Source organism: Myxocyprinus asiaticus, chromosome 4, assembly GCF_019703515.2.
Source record: "Myxocyprinus asiaticus isolate MX2 ecotype Aquarium Trade chromosome 4, UBuf_Myxa_2, whole genome shotgun sequence".
Taxonomy (NCBI): domain Eukaryota; kingdom Metazoa; phylum Chordata; class Actinopteri; order Cypriniformes; family Catostomidae; genus Myxocyprinus; species Myxocyprinus asiaticus.
This window is the reverse complement of record NC_059347.1, coordinates 4784007-4802567: the sequence shown is the minus strand read 5'-3', so window position 1 is coordinate 4802567 and position 18561 is coordinate 4784007. Positions and strand designations below refer to the sequence as shown.

General features: G+C 38.2%; 1 protein-coding gene across 11 annotated transcripts in view; it reads right to left on the bottom strand.

The window, feature by feature from the left end:
* Nucleotides 1-16551, bottom strand: part of znf618 (zinc finger protein 618) — a 59695-nt gene extending 43144 nt beyond the window's left edge. For 5 of the 11 annotated variants that reach the window (XM_051689100.1, XM_051689127.1, XM_051689142.1 and 2 more), the window contains exons 1-2: nucleotides 16160-16551; nucleotides 14177-14274 (exon numbers count right to left, since the gene is read on the bottom strand). The gene's annotated coding sequence lies outside the window, so the exon portion shown is untranslated. Of the gene's footprint in view, nucleotides 1-14176; nucleotides 14275-16041 lie in introns of all 11 variants that reach the window. The other 6 variants (XM_051689136.1, XM_051689157.1, XM_051689175.1 and 3 more) reach the window with 2 other exon arrangements.
* Nucleotides 16552-18561: the final 2010 nt, after the last annotated feature.

Sequence of the window (18561 nt, the reverse complement as noted above, 5' to 3'; positions counted from 1 at the left end):
TGTACAAGTGTATGTGCTTACATGCATTACTGTGTAATTGTACAATGCTTATAAAAAGGATTATAAAGGCTTATAACACCACTTAAGACTTTCCAGCATTAAAGGAATAGTTCACCCAAAAAATAAAATTGTCAAAATTATTAAAATCATCTTGAAACTGCTATGACATATAATGAACATAAATAGCAACTTCTACACTGATAAACTGCCTATGTGTTGGCTATATATTAGCTATGCTACACCGTTAGTTAGTCAAAATTAGTTTGTGTGAATCAGAAGCAACCTATTTTGTTAGAATTCTGGGGTCTTTAAAAATGCCTTGAAATCATGCCTTACCTCTTTTTTTCATCATGATTTTGCATTCCAGTTATGTAATGCAAATTTAGCAAATATGTTATTACATACACTGGTAGCCAAAAGTTTGGAATAATGTCCAGATTTTGCTCTTATGGAAAGAAACTGGTACTTTTATTCACCAAAGTAGCATCCAACTGATCACAATATATAGTCAGGACATTAATAATGTGAAACATTACTATTACAATTTGAAAAAAAAAGAAAAAAAAAGGTAAAACTACTTCATCAAAAAATCTTCCATGAGCAGCATTGACAGCTTTGCAGATCCTTGGCATTCCAGCTGTCAGTTTGTCCAGATACTCAGGTGACATTTCACCCCATGCTTCCTGTAGCACTTGCCATAGATGTGGCTGTCTTGTCGGGCACTTCTCATGCACCTTACAGTCTAGCTGATCTCACAAAAGCTCAATGGGGTTAAGACGCATAACACTATTTTCCAGTTATCTGTTGTCCAATGTCGGTTTCTTTGCCCACTCTACCTTTCCTCTTTGTTTTCCGTTTCAAAAATGGCTTTTTCTTTGCAATTCTTCCCATAAGGCCTGCACCCCTGAGTCTTCTCTTTACTGTTGTACATGAAACTGGTGTTGAGCGGGTAGAATTCAATGAAGCTGTCAGCTGAGGACATGAGGCGTCTATTTCACAAACTAGAGATTCTGATGTACTTATCCTCTTGTTTAGTTGTACATCATTCCACATCTCTTTCTGTCCTTGTTAGAGCCAGCTGTCCTTTGTCTTTGAAGACTGTAGTGTACACCTCTGTATGAAAGCTTCAGTTTTTTGGCTATTTCAAGCGTTGTATAGCCTTCATTCCTCAAAATAATGATTGAATGACAAGTTTCTAGAGAAAGCGGTATCTTTTTTGTAATTTTTTACCTAATATTGACCTTAAGACATGCCAGTTTATTGCATACTGTGGCAACTCAAAAACAAACACAAAAGACAATGCTAAGCTTCATTTAAAGAAACAAATAGCTTTCAACTGTGTTTGATATAATGGCAAGTGATTTTCTAGTACCAAATTAGCAATTTAGCATGATTACTCAAGGATAAGGTGTTGGAGTAATGGCTGTTGGAAATGGGGCCTGTCTAGATTTGATCAAAAATGACTTTAGTCATTTAATAGTGATGGCGCTGTTTTTTTACATCAGTAATGTCCTGACTATACATTGTGATCAGTTGAATGCCACTTTGGTGAATTAAAGTACCAATTTCCTTCCGAAACAGCAAAATCTGTACATTAATCCAAGCTTTTGGCCGCCAGTGTATGCATTTACAAACGCAAGTGCACATACTGTCTACTTACATCCCTTTACAGACACATTGGGAAAGTATCTACGCATGTATTCTTGTGGAAAGTGTGGCTCTAGCAGACATACATTTGCATAGACACTGAAAAGTACAATTCTAACATATTGGCAGCATTTAAACTGTAAATCATTTTACATATGAACAAATTATTTCACAAATAAATTCTTGAATACTGAATTCATGGAATTATTTGGTTTTTCATTGAATGTTTAAATCGAAGAGTTTCAATATTTAATCAGATTTAACACAATTGATGCATTTACTTAATTTGATATTATAATGTTTTATTCTGTTCTGGTGCCGTATTCAACTCTATCACTTTAAGACTAAACTTTAAAAATGTTACAAAGAATAAAATTCTACAAACATTTAATCATTACTTCATTTTTATTTTATTTTGTTTGCATGGGAACTTTTTGAATATGCTGCAGCTCAAAATAAATAAAATAAATAAATAAATAAAAAAATACACCACAAAACCACCTTAAAAGAATCATAAAGCTAATCCATTCTATTTGCGCACTACAATCCAAGTCTACAGACGGCATGTGACATCTTTGTGTGAGGAACAGACCCAAATTAAATTCTTTATTCTATTATCTTCATCTCTATACGAGTACTGTACAATACTGACAAGTGAGGGGAAAAAAAGAAAAAGATAATCACAAGCCAGATTAGTTAGAACAGTAAAACTATGACAATATTTTATGTAGCCAACCATGCACTACAAATAATAAAAAGTTGAGAAACTCAAGTAGAGCAGAACTACTTTGAATTTGCCCAGAACTGGCCATCCTCCAAATTATCTGGCCAAGAATAGCCACAGTAAAGGATGCCACCAGCAACTCTAAGGAGTTACAGTTCTCCATGAAATGAAGATCCCAACAGAGAGATAAAATCTAAAGGCCATGTAAGAAACCTGCAGGAAGATTTGATGCTCTGATTAGAACTAAACTGAACTTTTGAAGCTCAGCGCAAATCTATATCATACTGCGATCACCTTCCCAACAAAGAAGGATGGTTGCTGCAGCATCATATTTTGGGATTCCTTCACTGTGGTAGGGACAATAAATAAAAAAAATAAAAAAAAGACAGACCATCACTTATGAAATGTAAGCAAATTTGTGACATTGACATTTGTACAAAAGGTCAGATTTTCTTGCTTTCACTGAGGCACATAAAATGCCCTTTGGAACACTCAAATCATGTTGAGCTAACATGGATCATCAGGTTTTGTCCATGCCAGCTCAAGTGCATGCTGTCATCAAAGCAAAAGGGGACATACCAAACACTAAATTCAGAAATTCATGAAGCTCCACAAGCTGGCGAAAGGTATAAAACATTAGCAAAGCTTTAAAGCATCCTAGGAGCACCATCAAGTCTGCTCTAACAAAAAGGGGAAACATGGCACAAAACAGGCACAGAAATAATAATAAATATAGCTGCAAGCAGCAAAAACAGGGCCAAGCCCTGAAACGGCAAGCATTGCAGCACACACAGACCAAATACGACAAGCAAAGCAAACCAACACCACTCTACAAGTCGCCTCAGGAAAGGATTGAACCCGGCCTCTCTGTTTCACATTTCTGCGCACTTCACACGGCACCACACAGCCACAGAACTTACAGCCACCAAAAAGGACACACCAAGCTGAGAGTCAGCAGGTTTTGAAAATAAATAAATAAAAACACAGAAATTTCTCTCTGCCATTTCTTGTAGAAGTAGCAACAATACATAAAAAGTTAAGCTTACTAAGCATTTTGACCAGTATGTGACGCTGTCTCCAAACTGCTCAGGTACTCTAGAGACATGTCAAAGACACATACCAATCTTCTTTTAATCTGACAAAGCATTCAAAAGATTATATATATATATTTTTTTCTTTTTTTTTTTGATGCCAGCGAGTCGATATGGCTGATATCAAACATAACTGGAAGAAAGAAAGAGTGGATTTGTTGCAAATTACAAATTCACAATTGTTTACAAGTTCACCCAAGTTGGTCTCGAACCAGTACCCTTTTGATCTCTACAGCACATTACCACAAGATTCAGCCTAAAGCGGCTAAAAAGACATAAGCTGACAGTCAGCAGGTTTTGAAAAAAAAAAAAAAAAAAAGAAAGAAAAAGAATTACAAATTGTTCTCTGCAATTTTTTTGAAGACTTAGAATTAGGAAGCAATGATGTTTACAAAGTTGTTTAAATTGACTAAGCATTTTGATAACTATGTGGTGCGTATCCAAACTACTCAGGTCCTCAGGATATGATATCAAAGACGCATCACAATTTCCATACAAATCCGACTAAGCATTCAAAAGACACATTGCTTTATAATCTAATTCAATAAAAATTGGTATTGTTGACATCCTCATGACCCAAGGACTACATAGACACAAAGCTCATGACTTAGGACATATGGCTAAAAAGTTAAATGGCAAAAATAGCAATGTTTCAGATTTCGCAAATTAATTTTTTTCTACAGACCCTAAATTGTGTCTGGGGGCTGTTCATACCCACCCCATCAGCGTGCCAAATTTCAGCATTTTCCTATGATTTTCCATTAGGGCTCGAAACGTCACTAAGGAGGGAATATAATAAATTGTCAATTTTTGGAGCTGTGGTGTGCCCACATTTCTTTTGAAGCTGTTTTGGCCAAGCACTGTCCTATACGGGCAGTTTTGCCATTGGATTTTGCTAATTTATAACTAAACTCAGCAAAAAAAGAAACGTCCTCTCAATTTCAACTGCTTTTATTTTCAGAAAATTTAACATGTGTAAATATTTGTATGAACATAAAAAGATTCAACAACTAAGACACAAACTGAACAAGTTTCACAGACATGTGACTAACAGAAATGGAATAATGTGTCCCTGAACAAAGGGGGGTGGGGGTTCAAAATCAAAAGTAACAGTCAGTATCTGGTGCATTAAGTACTGCAGTGCATCTCCTCCTCATGGACTGCACCAGATTTGCCAGTTCTTGCTGTGAGATGTTACCCCACTCTTCCACCAAGGCAATTGCAAGTTCCCAGACATTTCTGGGGGAATGGCCCTAGCCCTCACCCTCCGGTCCAACAGGTCCCAGACGTGCTCAATGGGATTGAGATCCGGGCTCTGCCATGGCAGAACACTAACATTTCTGTCTTGCAGGAAATCACGCACAGAACGAGCAGTCTGGCTGGTGGCATTGTCATGCTGGAGGGTCATGTCAGGATGAGCCTGCAGGAAGGGTACCACATGAGGGAGGAGGAAGTCTTCCCTGAAACGCACAGTGTTGAGATTGCAGGCAATGACAACAAGTTCAGTCCGATGATGCTGTGACACACTGCCCCAGACCAAGATGGACCCTCCACCTCCAAATCGATCCCGCTCCAGAGTACAGGCCTCATGTATCGTTCTTCGATAAATGCGAGTCCGACCATCACCCCTGGTGAGACAAAACTGCGACTCTTCAGTAAAGAGCACTTTTTGCCAATCCTGTCTGGTCCAGCGAAGGTGGGTTTGTGCCCATAGGCGACGTTGTTGCCGGTGATGTCTGGTAAGGTCCTGTCTTACAACAGGCCTACAAGTCCTCAGTCCAGCCTCTCTCAGCCTATTGCGGACAATCTGAGCACTGATGGAGGGATTGTGTGTACTTGGTATAACTCGGGCAGTTGTTGTTGCCATCCTGTACCTGTCCCGCAGGTGTGATATTCGGATGTATACCGATCCTGTGCAGGTGTTGTTACATGTGGTCTGCCACTGCAAAGACGATCAGCTGTCCTTCCTGTCTCCCTGTAGCGCTGTCTTAGGTGTCTCACTGTACGGACATTGCAATTTATTGCCCTGGCCACATCTTCAGTCCTCATGTGTCCATGCAGCATGCCTAAGGCACGTTCACGCAGATAAGCAAGGACCCTGGGCATCTTTCTTTTGGTGTTTTTCATAGTCAGTAGAAAGGTCTCTTTAGCGTCCTAAGTTTTTATAACTGTGACCTTAATAGCCTACCCTCTGGAAGCTTTTATCTTAACGACAGTTTCACAGGTGCATGTTCATTAATTATTTATGGTTCATTGAACAAGCATGGAAAACACTGTTTAAACTCTTTACAATAAAGATCTGTAAAGTTATTTGGATTTTTACAAAATTATCTTTAAAATACAGTGTCCTAAAAAAGGGACGTTTCTTTCTGCTGAGTTTACATTCCCTGCTTTTAAATTTTTTGGGATGTTGGTAATATTAGTTCCTCTTTCACTTTAATGAAGGGAACACATGCTCTCACGTGAGTGGAGAGATAAAGATAGCAGAGCAGAAAAAGAGCACACAGGTTTGCAGACTGAACAAGTGCTACTATTATTGCAATTTGTGCGGGAGTTATTTAAAAAAAAAGATTTAGTTCATAACTGACTGCTGAATCAAGTTCCTTATCCTACAGCATTTGGCCAAAGTCCCCCACACTCCTGTGATGCATGAAAGTGATGCTGAAGTCTTGAAACAGCTGCATGTCTTTGTGACGGGGGTGATCGGTTTGTGCGAGCGGCCAAATTATGAGACCACTGACGGCCTATCGATCGCAGCATCCCTGTGTTGAGCACACCCATCAAAAGAAGGTTTTTGCATGTGGCAATTGCATAATAGGCACACTCACAATATAACTCACTAAATAACACCATTTGATTATTTTTTTTTAAATGGCATTCATCAAAATAAATATATTTATTTATAGGATTGTATGGTATCATCATAAAATCCCTGCTATTTTAATTGTAAAAGTAGTTGATGAGAATAGCCGTCTATGACACTTCTCTTGTAACATTTCAGAGCAATGGTGGAGCGGAGGATGAAATCGCCTAAATTACAGTAATAATTTAAAGAAAATACAGAATTATGTAGACGTACACCACTTAAAATATTTTATCTAAGAGTTATAAGTGTTGTATCATCAGTTATAAGTTATGATTGAGTTCTAAAAGTAACCAATTATTTATTTATTTAAATGAAAATTTATTTAAAGGAATTTTCCAGGTTCAATACAAATTAAGCTCAATCAGCAGCATTTGTGGCATAATGTTGACTACCACAAAAAATTTAGACTCGTTCCTTACATTAATTATTCTGCTCAAACTCATGTATTATTTGAGCTGTAAAGTTTAAATTGTCTAAATTAAATTGCCTTTGGAAAAGGGAGACTGTCTAGACATCAACAATTTCTTCAGTAGCCTACTTTAGAAGTGACAGCCATCAAGTCACTTTTCCAAAGGCAGTTTCATGTATCTGCATCAAAATGGTGTTTTTCAACAGCGTCTGACGTGCAACTTGTTGCGTCAATGCAGACCACAACAGCTGTGATTAGTCCAATAAAAGAGACCTCCCCAATGATGATAAAAAGATATCCAAATTAGCGTTGCATTAAAAATACATCTGTTTACGACTTTAAACTTTTATTTCTCTGTGCTTTATTTTATATACACACTCTGTAGACAAAAGGAAGAATTAGAGGACACCCCTTCTAATTCAAATCAGGTTTGGAAAGACTTCTTAATTCCTGTGAAAACAATTCTTAATACTGCAGTATACAATGATATTCTAGAAAACTACATGCTTCAAACTTTGCAACAACAGTTTGGAGAGAGCCCTTTTCTATTCAAGCAAGAAAATGCCCCTGTGCACAAAGCAAGGTCCATAAAGAAATGGTTTACGTCAAAGAACTTGACTGGCATGCACAAAGCCCACACCTGAACCCCATTGGACACCTTTGGGATGAATTGAAATGCCATCTGTAAGCCAGACCCTATAGCCAATCAACATTGTCTGACCACAATTATGCTTGATGGTGACCTCAATGATGCTCAATGATGACCTCTTGTGCCTAAATTGAAGCAAGTTCCCACAGCCATGTTTCAACATCTTGTGGAAAGCCTTTCCAGAGAGGAAGCCATTAAGGAGGACCAATTCTCTTTTAATGCCAATTGTTTTGAAATTAAATGCTCAACTAGCAAATTTGAGTGTGGTGTTTGGGTGTCCACATACATTTGGCCATATGGTGTATTTTGTGTTTGAGTGAAACTATATATATATATATATATATATATATATATATATATGATGTGTTTGACAGTAAATAATCATATTTCATGAGTTATGCAAACAGAACAATTCTGATTTGTTAGCAAATTAAAAAGCACTGCTTAAAATTTGGTTATATTGCCTTTATGCATCCAGCTTCCAAGCTTTAAAACAACACCTATTTTGTGTTGGTCAAGTGTAGTCATACATTTTTTTTTATTATTTCAAGGAGCATCAAAGTTTTAATATTAAATATTTATTTATTATTATTAAGCAACTACAGAACAATCATACAGTATTTGCCTGATTTAATTTCTCTCTGCATGGCAGACGACATGTATAATAAGTACTAAATCTCAACGTTCATGTTCGTTGTAATGACAAATTAGTTTAATAAATACTTTTTTTGGGAATACACAAATTACATTAGTTGTTTATTTATAAAATAGCAGTTATTTTAGAAACAAAGGCATTTTCTCTCAGAACACTAGCATTTTGGCTGGGTACTCTCAGAACAACGCAGACACACAAACACAGAACTAAAAGGACATGGAGCCTATGGCTTATGCTTAACGCAGAAGTATATCAGAATCAGCTTTATTATTATTACACATACAAGGAATTTGTCTTGGTGACAGGAGCTTCCAGTGTACAATACAAAAACAGCAGCAAGACAAATAATAATAAAAAATAATTATACACATACGTACAGACACACACACACACACACACACACACACACACATAGTGCAAATCTAATACAAATCTGTTATGTTATGTACAGTGAAAAATACAAATCTGTTATGTACAGTGCAAATTTTTTTTTTTTTTTTTTTTTTTTTAAGAGGAAAGAAATGGCAGAAGAGGTCGAATGTGTTGGATAAATATAAAAAAAGACTAAACTGTGTATTGCACATAGTTATTGCTCAATGGGGCAATTTAACTGTTCATGAGATGGATAGCCTGAGGGAAAAAAAACTGTCCCTGTGCCTGACGGTTCTGGTGCTCAGAGCTCTGAAGCGTTGGCCAGAAGGCAACAGTTCAAAAAGGTAATGGGCAGGGTGAGTGGGGTCCAGAGAGATTTTTCCAGCCTTTTTCCTCACTCTGGAAGTGTATAGTTCTTGAAGGGGGGGCAGGGGGCAACCAATAATCCTCTCAGCAGTCCGAACTGTCCTTTGTAGTCTTCTGATGTTTGATTTCGTAGCTGAACCAAACCAGACAGTTATTAAGTAGAGAGGACAGACTCAGTGACTGCCGAGTAGAACTGTAAGCAGCGCCTGTAGCAGGTTGAACATCCTCAGCCAGGTCCTGTGAGATGGTAGTGCCCAGGAACCTGAATGACTCCACTGCTGCCACAGTGCTGTTCAGAATGGTGAGGGGGGTCAGTGTTGGGGTGTTCCTCCTAAAGTCCACAATCATCTCCACCGTTTTGAGCATGTTCAGCTCAAGGTTGTTTTGACTGCACCAGACAGCCAGCTGTTCAACCTCCCTTCTATATGCAGACTCATCGTCATCTCGGATGAGGCTGATGACAGTGGTGTTGTCTGCAAACTTCAGGAGCTTGACAGAGGGGTCCTTGGCGATGCAGTCGTTGATGTAGAGGGAGAAGAGTAGTGGGGAGAGCACACATCCCTGGGGGGCACCCCAGTGCTGATTGTACAGGTGCTGGAAGTGAGTTTCCCCTGTCTCACAAGCTGCTGCCTGTCCATCAGAAAGCTGGTAATCCACTGACAGATAGACATGGGAACAGAGAGTTGGTGTAATTTATTCTGGAGTATAGCTGGGATGGTGTTGAAAGCTGAACTGAAGTCCACAAAAAGGATCCTTGCATGTGTCCCTGGTCTGTCCAGATATTGCAGGATATGATGCAATCCCATGTTGACTGCATCATCCACAGACTGGTTTGCTCGATAAGCGAATTGAAGGGGATCTAGAAAGGGTCCAGTGATGTTTTTCAGGTGGGCCAACACCAGTCTCTCAAATGATTTCATGATCACAGACGTCAGGGCGACAGGTCTGTAGTCATTAAGTCCTGTGATTTTTGGTTTCTTTGGGACAGGAATAATGATTGAGCGTTTGAAGCAGCATGGGACTTCACACTGCTCTAGTGATCTATTGAAGAGCTGTGTGAAGATGGGGGCCAGCTGGTTAGCACAGGATCAAAGACACGCTGGTGAGACGCCATCTGGGCCTGAAGCTTTCCTAGTCTTTTGTTTCTGAAAGCCCCGGCTCACAACATCTTTACAGATCTTAAGTGCAGGTTGAGTAGTAGGAGGGGGGAGGAGGGGGGTTGCAGGAGGTGTTGGAGTTTGTGTGAAGTGAAGGTCAGAGTGGGTGTGGGGTGTGAGATTGGGATTTTCAAATCTGCAGTAGAACACATTCAGGTCGTCAGCCAGTTGTTGGTCCACCACAGGGTTGGGGGTAGGAGTCCTGTAATTTGGGAGTTGTTTCATGCCACTCCACACTGATGCAGGGTCGTTAGCTGAAAACTTGATATCAGCTTCTCAGAGTATCTTCTTTTAGCCACTCTGATTTCCTTGTTCAGAGTGTTCCTGGCCTGATTGTACAAGACTTTATCCCCACCCCTGTAAGCATCCTCTTTGGCCTGACGAAGCTGCCTGAACTCTGCTGTAAACCACGGTTTGTCATTGTTGAACTTTAAATAAGTCCTAGTAGGAATGCACATATCCTCACAGAAACTGATATGTGATGTAACAGTATCTGTGAGCTCGTCCAGGTCTGTGGCTGCAGCCTCAAAAACACTCCAATCTGTGCAATCGAAGCAGGCTTTTAGTTCTTGCTCTGCTTCATTGGTCCATCTCTTTACAGTCCTTACTACTGGCTTGGTTGATTTTAATTTCTGCCTGTAGGTTGGAAGATGAACCAGACAGTGATCAGAGAGTCCCAAAGCTGCTCTAGGGCCAGAGCAATATGCATCCTTTATTGTTGTGTAACAATGATCCAGTATGTTCCTGTCTCTGGTGGGGCATGTAATGTGCTGTTTGTATTTGGGCAGTTCACATGTGAGATTTGCTTTGTTAAAAACCCAAGAATAATAACTGGGTATTGTTGTTCTGTGTCTGTGATTTGATCAGTCTGCTGTTGCAGCGCTGTGTTCACACACGCGTTTGGCGCGATATACACACTCACCAGAATAAACAAGGAAAAATCCCGCAGTGAGTAGAATGGCTTACAGTTAATAAAAAGCGCTTCCAAATTAGGACAGCATATTCTCTTTAACGTTGTTACATCTGTACACCAACTTTCACTGAAGTAAAAACATGTTCCACCGCCTCTCGTTTTCCCTGTTAACTCCGCGATGCAATCCGCTCTGAACAGCTGAAAGCCCGGCAGATGTAACGCACTGTCCGGAATGGCTTCACTCAGCCAGGTTTCTGTGAAGCACAATGCAGCAGAGTTTGAAAAGTCCTTGTTTGTACTGGTGAGTTGTAGTTCGTCCGTTTTGTTAGGAAGAGAGCGGAGATTCACTAGATGAACGCTCAGCAGCATTGTTCGAAAGCCGCGCCAACGGAGCCTGACCAGCGCGCCTGCTCGTCTCTCTCGCCTGCATCTCATAGCGCGTTTAAACACAGTTGCGCCTCTGACTAATATGTCCAGCAAGACGTCTGAATATTCACAAACCGGGAAACGGTTGTCTGGTATATGCTGCTGAATGTTCAGCAGCTCGTCCCTGGTAAAACTGACAGGAAAAATATTACTAAACACAGGACAAACAAACAAAAACAACAAAAGAACTGAAGAGCTACACACCGAGGCGGCCATCCGTGGCGCCATCTTGATGATATACCAGCCTAAAGCCCCGTTCACACTGCCAGCGACATTGCATGAGAGAGCGACACCAAGCCATTCATTTTCAATGAGAGCACAGCGACTTCCGGCAACATGAGCTGTCGTGACCGTTGGCGACAGATTGCCGTGGGGAGCGACAAGTTGAGAAAATTTAAACTTTAATGTAAATTATGAGCGACATTCGCGAGCGACTACCAATGAGAGTGAAGACAGTGTAGCTCATGTCATCCGTCTCCAGGCAGGGTGAGTGTGAGATACTGGAGTCAACTCAAGTGCAGGCTAGACAGAGGAGAAGTTAAATGTTTCTGTGAGCAATTTCACTGTTTTATATCTTTTGTCTGCAACCACATACATGGATATGGCCTAATAAAATGATGCGTGGAAAACCGTGTTGTCATTGAGTGATTTTGATTCATATATTGATATAGCATTCATCTTGTTTAATGATATGATGTATTAAACACTGCTGCAGGTTATGTAAAACGCTCTCCCCTGCAGAATGTGCATTTTTAGAGGTAAAAGAACTGATTTCTTGTCAAATTAGTATATCTTAGCTTTATCGGCAGTATCATCAGTAAACAGCATTTCAAACGCTACTATGGCCAGTTATGTAGTCCACCAATAACGTTAGAGCAGCGGCAGCAGTAGGAATGCCCAGCAGCGACACAGCTCGCAAAGTCTAACAACATGCTGCCCGCGGTGTAAACGGGGCTTAAGAAAGGCCAACAGCAAGCTATGCCTGGAGAATGGCTGTCACAACCATGACCTTTTGGCCAACGATTATAGTCATCCAAAAACACTTGACACTACCTGCCTTGGAACCCCTTTTCCTTAATTTCTTTTTCCCATCACCATTCCAAAAGAGACTGAAAGCAAAAGTGTTGTGCAACACAACACAATAACAGGCAATCCGAATATAGTTGATGTTTAATATACAGCTGTGGAGCAGTATTTTGGCCCAATGATATTTACATGTTGGCAGGGTTACTCAACATTCTGCTGCAGAAATAGAACCCATCTGGTTACAGGGCACTTTCAGAGAAAACCATGAAATATCTGGGAATTTTAAAATTGTGATTTCCAAGAATAGAAGAAATAATAAAAAAAAAACAAATAATGAATTATTATAATAAAAACTTATTGCGCTGTGGTGCTTGTATGTTTTGATTTCTCAGCGAGTCTCACCACACACACACGAGTGGCATGTGTCTCGTTACCCTCTTGTCAGTCCCACCAGGATTTCACAGCACTTTTTCCTGATTAATGCGGCCCAAAATGACTAAATTTGCTTTGGCTTTGCTCAAAAATTGTGATGCAATTTGCAGAGTTTTCTTTGTTGTTGTTTGCAATGAAAACTCACAAATAATCATAGTACACTTCTGTAATTTGTGTCAATGACGGTATAAGTGCAGTTGCCTGAAATTATTTTAGTGCATGACCACTGAATATGCAGCTAGCAAGCAAAAAATAATAAATAAAAACAAAACTACAACACATTTAAGATATGAAACCCGAGATATGGCTAATATGAGTTCAATGGAAGACCCTTCGTTATTTTTTAATTAAAATGTTCTGCCTTAGACAATGCAAGTAAACTTCGGTTCAAGATTAAATAGTAAGAGGTTAATAGTAGATATAGTAGTTAGTAAGGTTAAAATAGCAGACCTACAATAAAACTGTAAACTAAAAACACAAATGAGGATTTAATATTAGGCCTGTTGCGATTATTATATCACCTGATCACGATCATTTGTTATAACTGCGATTATCTGAGAGAACTGTGATTGACGCATGTGCAGAGTGCTGTACACATGCTCTGTGCAAGCATCAACCGTGAGTGAGCTTCAAATCATGATCGCTCCTAGGAGATGCAAATGTCAAGATTTTTAGAGAAAAATTAGTTGCAGTTTGGTCTGCTTCTTATCCAAAACCGATTGATACAACCACTCAAAATGTATGGATTACCTTTATGCCCCTTTGTCCTTTTTGGAGCTTAAAAAGGGTTGGGCCCAATTTACTAACATTGTATGGATATAAACGCATCATATCGGCATAAAAAAAAATCGTTTGTGTTCCACAGGAGGAGGAAAGTTCTACGAGTTTGAGACCGCATTAGGGCGAATAAATGATGAGAGAATTGTCATTTTGTGGTGAACTATTCCTTTACCCTTCAGGAAAAAGACAGAACTCGAACAACAATGTTAAATTGTCACATACCGACTCCAAGCACACAGGAACAGAGTGGAACAATGAGCCGTGGAGCTACATAAACAGCATTACAACATTCTGTAAAGAAGGCCTAATTTCACATATTCTACAGCGAAATACTAATTTTGTAAAGACCGTTGGGCTAAGCTCTATCCTACAGTCAAACAAATATCAAAAAGGCATTTTGCATTCATTGCTGTTTTTGGAAAAAGCAGGACATTATTAACGTTTCCGAGAGATTTAACAGAAAACACTGCATCCAATTCTGTATACACCAAGTGCTAATTTGGACTGATGTTGTAGCTTAGTTGCCTCAAGAAGAAGAACTTCAAGGGTTAGTTATGATAGCTTTTCATGTTGGGGTGAACTATTCTTTTGAGTAAAAAGACAAAAGTACACCATTTATGTTGGTGTAAAACACTCTTGTATTCAACAGTAAAAGGCATTCACCTCCTGGTGCAGAGCTTTGAGGACACTCTTCTACTATTCCTTCAATCTTCTCTCCCTTCCTGTCCCCTTTTCTTGAAACAGCCAAACAAGAGTAAGACCTGAAAACAAGAGTAAATGGTTTAAAAATTAGCCAACTGTTCCACGTTAAATCGACTGACAATGAAATGCAGTGGAAAATTACAGACCCATTCCAGACTGCTTGCATGGAAAATCCCTAAATTTATTACACAAAATGGGGAAAGGCAGCCTTCTGAAAAAAATCCATGAAAAAAAAAATCTATTCATAGATTAGTTGTTGGAGGACAGTCTATGCCATTTTTTTCTTCTTCTTCCTGTGCATCAATGAACTAAAATATTTTTATTCATTTATTGTAGTCAAGACTTTGTTTACAGAAATTGACTTCCAAATCACCTACCCTGAAAAAAATAAAACAAAAACTCTGATAAAAATAAATAAATTTACTGTAATAACCAGCCCCAATCTCCCCTTTACTGTGCATTCAGATACTCAGTATTGCAAATTTACATTCACATGTTTGTTTTGGTTTTCCAAACTTCACTGGACTTGATCAGATTAAAAACTGTTAAGGAAAAGAGCTGCCAAATTCTGACCACTTAAATTCAGATCAATGTAAAGAAAGATCAGCATTAAATTGCAAAAGGCCCCATCATCTCACAGCTGACGGAAAAACAAAATGTGGCTTCCCAGAACAGAAAATTGCTTTCCGTCCACACATTTTAATGTAAACATTTGAGAAATGGATTAGGACTGTGCTGCTACTGTTAAATAAAAATCTGCTGAGGCACATTCATATTTTCCCCATTTTTCACAAAATGGCTGAATCGCCTCCTTTTCATGCCATAAAACTAAAGATATGATTTCAGTTATTTCAAGAGGACGTTCGAAATAGTCCTGTATATCACTTCCCTCGTGTAACTTACAGAAATCATCAGATACCAAATATATGTGACCATCATGACTCACTAAAAAAAGAAAAAGAAAATTCCAACTATGTTCCACCCACTAATATTTGCAGTTGAGCTGGAAAACAAAAATAAAAAAAAAATCAATGTGTGAGAAAGGAAAATACCAGATAGGGTAAAAAGAGTGACTTGGCAATGGCGGTTTAATATTTTAATGACACTGAGGAAATTTGTTGTGTTTCAAAACAGCTTGACTCCTAAATTCATAAAATAAATGGGGAGAACAAACGCATCATGCAGTTTTTCCGAAAGGGAAAACAACAACAACAACAACAACAAAACATTCACAAACGCACTGTCACCAAAACATGCAGTTCATAAAATGGGAAGTGATGAGAGAAAGAAAAAAAAATCCCTCCAAGCAAAATTAATTGTAATTTCGTAATTTCTCGAAATATCTGCCGACAGATGGCGCCAATTTTGCTGCAAAAACAAAAACGGCATTTATAATCTCTTTTTTTTTCTTTCTTTTTTTCCGAATATATCGTTCTCACTCAGTAACCCCAGTTTCGTAATATTAATCTGATTCCAAACTCAGTTCATGAAGTTGCTTAATAAACCGAACAGATCAAGCCAAGCCATCTTTTTCATCGCAAAGAACAGAAAAATTCTCATGAAAATTCAGCAAACATGGCTGCTCTGTGTGGTTTTTATGTTTTCAGATTGTACCCTACCCCGTATGATTTCAACTCCATAGATTTCCTGCAAAGGCATCAACTCGATTTTACATCCAAACACGCGGAGAAAAGAACAGAAGAACCGCAACACAAACTCGCTTCAAAACTTTATTTTGAAAACTGCTCCGCGAAACAATTCAACCGATCCATGCACTGTACGACACATTCAGACCACATTTGAGATAATTCGCAATCAGATCTTACCGCGTGCACAAAAACGAACTCCAGATGACTGAAATCAAAGCGTTGAAACTCAGTTGTGTTACATTTTATTACATATCATTTGTTAATGAGGAAAGGCGCTTTCGCGCTACTTTGTTACCTCCCAAAATGATGCAGGTCATGCGGAAAAATTTTCTGGGAATGAAGAAATCCTCCCTTTCGGATCTTAAAATGACGAAACAAGCGGCCCTTTCCGGAGCATTTTTTTTTTTTTTTTTTTTTTTTCTTTTTTTTTCTTTTTTTTTTAGAAACAGAGTTCCCGATTTGATTTCTATGGATTTGTCTCGTGTCTTCCTGATAGCTATACGCCACTGGCGGTCGATTTTTCAGTGTTGGTCGGTTACGGTAATGTTGCAGTCTGTCCTATGGACACACACACATCCGCCATCATGCAAGGGCAGGTTCTCAATTTGCAAATGCATTAATTTCACACAATGCCTTTATGTAGCTTATATCACGTCAGCTGGCCCAACAACTAGGTTAGATATGCAAAAACATTGAACTGCAGGCTGCAATGCAATAGAAAATGTGCCCATGCAGAACAGGAGTTTTACATTTATGAAATAGTAGCTATATAGTAGGATAATAATAATAATTAAAAAAAAATTGTTAGACACAAAAATGTCACTTGTTCAGTTATGGAAACTGTGTGTTGCCCAAATTACAATGCTTTTTGTCATGATAAGACTTTAGTTGTGTTTATTGCTATATTATTTTACAGAGAGGGGAAATAATGTTATCATATACACATACATGTTTACATGTAAAGCAAATTACTACATTAGCTACCCATTTTTGTGCTGCAGAGTTTTAGATAGAAATAATTACAAAGTGAATCTTGAAGCAAAGGACTTTTATGCTTATTGTCGTTTTCCGCTTTACCTCTCAAATCTGTAATGTTTGATCGTTTCCCCCTAGCGGTGAGTCGTAGGATGGTTAAAAAAAAAAAACATGAAATTTGATATAAAATACAAATTCGAATAATAAAAAAAAGAGGACCTATAATCATAATGTAAATTTACAGGTGTCAGCATGTTTCAGTGAACGTTCACATAGGCTACTGCATGCTGTTGTATTCTTTTGCATTGTTATAGGCTACTGCTTATAAAAAATATTTTTCAAGTATTCGTGTACCTCATGCATTTTTAACACCCATGATTATTTACCTCAGAATTTGTCTCTTAATGACACAAAGTACTCTGTAATCTTACAGAACGCAATGACTGGAGTTAGTTGCCGCACTTTTTACCCAATATATTTTAAGCATTATTTCTTGGGGTAGGTTTATTTTTGAAAGTCAGTATCTGTATAGATCTACAGACATCTATCTGAAAGTCTTGACTGCATTAAATAAATTGAACAGTTCAATGAATACATTTTGACCCTATAGCAGGGCAAGTTGTCACACTGTATAGGTTGTCACAATGGGAACCTGCTATTTATTGGCACTGATTTGTTATGAAAAAGACTTTAGAAAATATGAAATACTGTCTAAGGTAAAAAGGTCATCTACAACATATTTTAAATGTTTTAAAGGCAATTTGAGTTTAAACGAACAATTATGAAGCACAGAACAACAGTGCCAACAGAAAGTGCAATTAATTCATTGTAAAAAAAAAAATATCACATTTAATACATTTATATCAGGACAAGTTGAAACAAATGTGAAAACTTGTGAAATCTTGTTTTCCCAACAGCTATTACAAAAATATGATGATCTTGTTTTTTATCTTGAATTTTAGTTTAGAGAATACTGTAGAATTCCTAAAAATTATTTAATTTAAGGCAGCTTTGAAACAGGTATTTGAAACCAACATACAAAACTGCTGTTAGACAGTGCATTTATGAATAGACTTTTGACTCAAAACCTTAGTTACCATGTGACAACTTCCCTGTATGACAACTAGCCCTGGTATCCCCTATTAAACATGCACTCAGTATTTTTCCCCCCATTAAAAAAAGTTTTACTCCTGAAGAAATTAATGGTAATTTTGAAACATATGTATAAAATCATGACCACTCACTTGAGATGAGGACTCTAGTTATATCAGTAACCTTATAAAAGCTGTTTTATTCTACATGGGGCAGGGGTGCCCTCGTGGGGGCTGCCATTTTAGAATCACAAGACCAGTTGAATACTACTCACTTAATCTCAGTAACCGTCTTGTTATTGGACACTTTCACTCTTGGATTAAATTAATCATGGCTGATTGTGAATAGTGAATTTCTGCAATGGCATCTGAAACTGAAAACTATTGATTTTAAATGATACTGCACCCACACCACTAGGTGTCACTGTTAGTCCAAGATGACACAAACAAAAAGTTACCTTTAAACAATAGAAAATATTAACCTTTTTCCCTTTTAAGTTTTCGGTCAAAAGTCCAATTACACATGTTTTTTTCTAGTAGTGGTTTTGTTTGATAGTTTCAAACACCTAATTCAAAACCCTTTTAAATTAGAATATTTTTTTTTTTTTGGTAAATTCTGTCCTCCGAGCAA